Raw genomic sequence first — 6,268 nt, forward strand, 5'->3', positions numbered from 1 at the left:
AAAACTGGGGTGTAGGCCAGAGGTACAGGAGGTGAGAGGATTCACCAGAGACAGAATGGGGAGCAGAACAGGCAGATTTACTGAAATACACTCTTGAGGGGACCAGCTGGTGAGACAGGAGAGGTCTGCTGCGCCCTATTTGAATTAGCTCCCAGAGGCTTGAACTCAGCCTGTAGTGGCCATAGCACTGAGACTTAACCCCTAGGCCACCAGGGAGGCCCAAGTACACACTGCTTTACATGCTCAAAAATAGAAACAGGGCCTCCCTGGTGGCACAAGGGGTTAAGCACAGCACTATGAAGCTATCCACAGCCTCTACAGCATGAGCTGGATCCCCAGTCCCGCCAGGGCGTACCCACATGGCACAGCAGACCTCTCCTGACTCACCCGCTGCTCCCCTCAGCAGTGTATTTCAATAGACCCACCTGCTCTGCTCCCCACTCTGTCTCTGGTGAATCTTCTCTCCCCACCCCACCCCCACACCTCTGGTCTGTACCCCAGTTCCTGTGTGCATAAATAAATAAATCTTTGAAAAAATAGAAACAAACATCCAGTGTTGATGCTTGTTTTAGAAACATATGCATTGACCTAGAAATGTAAATCAAGTACATAAAAGAAAATAAATGATATATTCTTTCACCGTGGATGTGTCTGTATCAAATTACTAGTGTTATACTAGTAATTTGGAAAAGGAGACTCAGGATATATTTTATTTTCCCATGTCTTTTTTGCTATTTTCATTTTATGGTGAGTAAAGGAAAAAAGGAGTAAGACCAAGATAACCTTTCCATTTTGTCCTAAAACAGAAAACAGGAAGAGTGAGCACTGCCATCTTTTGGTTACACAACATAATAATTTTAAATCATTACACTTAGCCAGAAGAATGCAGTTAGTCATCACCAAACGAACAGAAACACTCCCCTGAAAAGCATCAATTCTTTCCTCATAATATCTTTCTTCTGGAAAGAACTCACAAAGATTCTAAAATCTATTTTTCTTCTAGTAGTAGACAGAGATCATGCCCATGGGTTCAGAGTCTCCGAAAGACTGCTAATAGTTCTAGCTATATTTAATAATCCTAAAGCATTCGGAGTGGACAGCGACAGCAGAAGTAGAGAACTGTTTCCTTTAATCATTAAGTCAGTTTCACGATTGCCCTAGGAGTCAAAGCTTGAGCAAAAGGATGGATCCCTTCCTTGGACCAGGAATGCTGTGGCAGATCAGCCAGCTGTCCACCCCAGGCTTCATCTACTACAGCAAAAGAAAACAGATAGGAAGTCTGGAAAGGGAATAAGCACATTCCAGGAATGCTCTATTTTTTTTTGAGGAAATGGTGCTCTTATAGAAGAAAGCTCTAGGCATTTACCAGAAGGACGGTCAGGCCTGGCTCTCAGCTGTGTTAGCTGTGCCATGTGAGTTGCTCCCTGGCTGGCTGGGGATCGAACTCGTTCTGCAGAGGCTGCGATCTGCCTCATAGAGCGGTGCTCAACCCCTTGTGCCACCAGGGAGGTCTGAAGACAGTAATTCTTATTGCATGAAGTTGTGAGAAGCAAATGGCTAATACAGACTATGTGTCCATTACATGGTAGGAATGTACTAAGTAGCTGCCAAAAAATGCAAGAGGCCTTCCCCTGTGGCGCAGTGATTGAGCGCTGAGCTGCAAAGCTGCCCGCTGCCTCTGCAGCGCCGGTTCGATCCCTGGCCACCGGCGAGGGTCCCACATGGCGCGCAGACCTCTCCTGCCGCGCCCACTGCCCGCTCAGCAGTGTCTTCTGTCCATCTACCTGCTCTGCTCCCCACTCTGGCTCTGGTGAATTCTGTCACCCTCCCGTGCTTCTGACTGTACCCAGTGCTTGTATAAATAAATAAATCTTTAAAAAAAAACCAAAAAATGCAAGAGTCACCAATTCACTGACACCATTTACAATAGTTCTTCTCTTCCTTTATGGCCCATGATTTCTACATCGTAGGATCGCAAATATTCTGAAAAGAATTAGAAACCTATGATTGGGCTTGAACCCAATTCAGATTTTTTCCCTTCTTCAGAGCACTCTGGTAAGAGCCTTAACTCTAGATTCTCTTACTCTGTTATCAACGATCTTTAATTCAGTATAAATTTCATTGTGTTTTCCTTGCTTGTTATCTGTAACAGGGTTGCTCATTATTTTCCTTCTCAAAGTGGGATGACATCCTGGGGATTTACTACCCAGACATAATGACAACATTTTTGTGAACAGAGCAGGTCCCAGGAGAAGAGTGAGAACCCAGCTCCACTTTTTAAATTGAGTATTATTGACATAAAACATTAGGGTAACTTCAAGTGCATAACCTAATGATTCCATGCTTGTATGTATCACAAATTGTTCACCGCTATGATTCAAATTCATTTTCTTCCTATGTATAATTATGATATTTTGCTTATAATGAGGTCTTTTAAGATCTCTTTTAGCAACTGTTAAATATACAATAAGGTATTGTTTACTATAGCCACCAGACTGTACATTACATCCCAGGAATTACCTTTTTTTTATAATTAGAAGTTTGTACCTTTTGACCCTTTCAACCCATTTCACCCAATCCACCAACTTCTCCCCTGTTTCTATGAATCCAATTCCATTTTCATTCAGCTTGGTATCTCCTTAGTCCCTTTCTGCTTCTTTTATATTTTTCCCCAAATTGCTGCAGCCATATCGAGAGGAAACTGAATGACAAACTATTGCTAAAAATAACATTTATCTTGCCTCTTCAAGTGAGTGTCCTGATGAAGAAATAAGATATGCAAGCTTGAAAACAATGGTGCTATACAAACATCATATGTTGTTTTACATTCTGAATCAACTCAACAGTAATGGGGTGATGGAATAATGTTTGGATAGCAGTCATGTAGTGAGACTGCTTAGAGCTGCCACTAACCAGCTGTGTGTGAGCTTAGAATAATTATCGTACTGTTGGATAACTTTTCCTCATCTTCAATTTGTGGAAATTAGTTCATTTTATTCACAAAGTTCTTTAAGAATCAAAATATGTAATGCACATAGAACACATAGATGGTGCTCAGCCATCACAGAAATTGTGACAACGTATAGCAAAGACTGAGATGTGAAAAACACCTTTCACTACCATGACAATGTCCTGGTTAGAGTTCAGACTGGAGGACAGTCCTTTTGTGGGGAAGATGTGTAACCCACAGATGAATCCTCAGAGAGAGCAGGGAAGGAGAGTGGGTTGGCATAGCTGGTCACCGGGTTGTTGGGGCCTGGGCACCTCTGGGTTCAGTGTCATTTCTGTTATGCAAATGAGCTGAGAACTAGAACTAGAACTGACTGGAAACTGACTTAGTGGTGGGTCTACTTGGGGCTTGAGCTTTCAAACAGGAAGTAGCAGGTGCTGTTGGAAGATCCTTGACAAGGCAGATGGGTCCCCCAATGGTGGCACCTGCCACTGGTCATCAAGACCTTGTAGTCCCAGAAACCAGCTGAACAGTGTAGCACAAGAACCCAAGACTTGTCTAAGGACATACCAATCAGAATGATTTAGTGATGAATATTTTGGACAAACTGAAAAAGATGAAAGACACAATCAGTCAATTCAGGCTAAAGTTAGCTTGATTTGAATGGAAACTGGGTGAGATAGAGAAGGGCATGTCCTGCAGGATCCGCTATTTTCAGGCAGCTGCTGAGACAAAGGAAAGCTTAGTCTTGGGTAAGATGGACAATGGGGTGGGAAGGAATAGCACAAGGAGGCAGGTTCTGAACGGTGCTGAGAATTTTGCCACTTGGCTCATGAGCTATGTCAGCTTGAATCATCCTTAAATCATCTTTCACCAGCATTTGATTCTAACCATATTGAATGGGGCTTACCCTAGAATAAGACCAACAGAGGTAGGAGAGGAGACATTCTTAACCTTTCTTCAAAGACAAGGATCAAGTATTGCCAGTATATTCTACTAATCAGTAATCCTAGTGATTCCTGTAAGAGCTGCACTTTTGCTCACTGCTTTGTTATCCCTTTTCAACTTCCCTGACTAGTTTGCAAGGTGGAGTATGCTTGGTTGGATCAGCCAGTCTCAGGATACCTTAGCTAAAATGCTAACCATCTCTGAGTCTGAGGTTTTTGCCTTTGTGCCTACATGTGTTGTCATGTAAGACTGAGTGATGGAGTGGATATAGAAATTTAGCATGTAGTCAGCAGTTAATAAATTATTAGTATAGTTAGTTTTTTAAAAATTTTTAAAAAGATTTATTTTTTATTTATACAATAGCTGGGGTACAGGCCAGAGGCGCGGGAGGGTGAGAGGATTCACCAGAGACAGAGTGGGGAGCACAACAGGCAGACAGAAAGCACTGCTGAGGGAGCAGCGGGCGTGGCAGGAGAGGTCTGCCGCACCATGTGGGAATCTCCCTGCCGGCTGGGAATTGAACCAGCGCTGCAGAGTCTGTGGACAGCTTCACAGCGTTGCGCTCAACCAGCTGCATCACTGGGAGGTCCAGTTAGTTAGTTTTTTTGGTATGTTTTAAGAGATTTTTTTGTCTTGGAATTCCTGCATCCCATGGGAAGAACAAGGTAGCCAGAGGAGGGGTGAGTGGAAGAGGCACACAGGCAAATCTCCCTGCTCTTTAAGAAAAGAAGCTCAAAGTGTCTTCTAGAGAAAAAATAATCAGAGGTAGAAAACATGTTTTTACTTGAAAAGTGAGAATTTATGTCACCTAAATTTCCCTGTTCAGAAATAAAAAGACCAAAAAAACCACCATAGCCCAATAAACAACAACAAAAACAGTCAAACCTTTAAGAATGGAAGGCAAAGGAGGAAGAAGGAGGATGGAGATACCAAGGGGAGAATGGTGAGAAAAGTGACTTTGAGACCCTGAACCTATAGGAGAAGTTTCCACTTTGATGGCTTATTTGAGCAAATGTTGCTTAAAGTAGAGGAACAACCAGGAAATTCAGAAAAATAGGGCAAATAGGATGAGTGAGAGAGCCACACAGACCACGGGCTGCAGAGGTATGTGCAGATGAAGGCAGTTCCACGAAAAGTACAGGCTCTAAAAAGGCATGTAGATACCTGCAGTTACAATTTTGTGAAACGTGTCCCCACATTAATAATAATTAGAGGACATTTTGACATAATTATATTGTTCAGTCAAGATTTAAAGGTACTTAAACCCAGGATGGAAAGTTTACAAAACACTATGAAATAATTTAAAATAATTTTAACTCATTTCAGATGACTTTGTATTGTTTATTAAACTCCTGTGCTATCCATTATGACATAAATGTTCCCTCACCAAGTTTTACCTAGAAAGGCAACAACTGACACATTGATAATCACAAATAGAACACGCAGCTGTCAGTGGGACTTCTCTGCAGGTCTTGGGCAGCCGGGGATCGAACCGGCGCTGCAGAGGCTGCGGCAGCTTCGCAACCCAGCGCTCAACCACTGTGCCACTGGGGAGGCCCAGGTCCTGGATTTTAAATGATTCCCATCTGGGTGTCCCAAATCTAGCCTACTTTATAAACCTGTAATACTCTACATTTCTACAAATGTGGCACTAGACCCACCATATTACAAATTCCTCTTGACTTGCTTCTTTTTCCCTTGGACGACAAGCTGAAAAGGTAGATGGCAAATACTTATGAGTTGATGAATTCAATAGCAATTTATTGTTGCTTGCTCAGTGATTGTAAATACTTTCTAAGCACTGGGGATGTAGCAATGAACATAAGGGCAAAAGGAATCCCTGATTGTTGATCATTTGTTTTAGTGGAAGGAAAGTAAATGTCTGTAGTCAAATGGGGATAAGTTCTACTAACAAAAATGAAGTGAAGAGGGGTGGGGAGTTCTAGGGTAAGGGGAGAGCAGAGCCTGAACAGGAGCAGAGGTGAGCCCTCTGGACACGGGAGGCACTCCAGGCTGAGGGCACAGCCCTGCACACTGGGTATGTTCTGGGAGCTGGCAAGAGACCAGAATGACTGGAATGGAGACAATTAGAGAGAGTAGTAGATAGAGATAGGTCAGAGAGTTTGCAGATTGTATAGGACCTAGCTAGTAGTCCCATAAAGAATTGATCTTTTATTCAGAATGAGTTGGGAGTTAATGGGAAGTTTTGAATAGAGACTTAAGATGATCTTGCTTTTTCATATTAAAGGATCACTTTGGCTTGTGGAGTGAAAATTGACATAAGAAATAAAGAGCCAAGCAGCAAATACATCAGGCTATTGTAATGGTCCAGGCAAGAAATAGTGATGGCTTCACATTAGAGCGAGAGGC

Source organism: Talpa occidentalis, unplaced genomic scaffold (assembly GCF_014898055.3).
Source record: "Talpa occidentalis isolate TD23 unplaced genomic scaffold, MPIMG_talOcc4v2.1 talOcc4.13, whole genome shotgun sequence".
NCBI classification, from domain to species: Eukaryota; Metazoa; Chordata; class Mammalia; order Eulipotyphla; family Talpidae; genus Talpa; species Talpa occidentalis.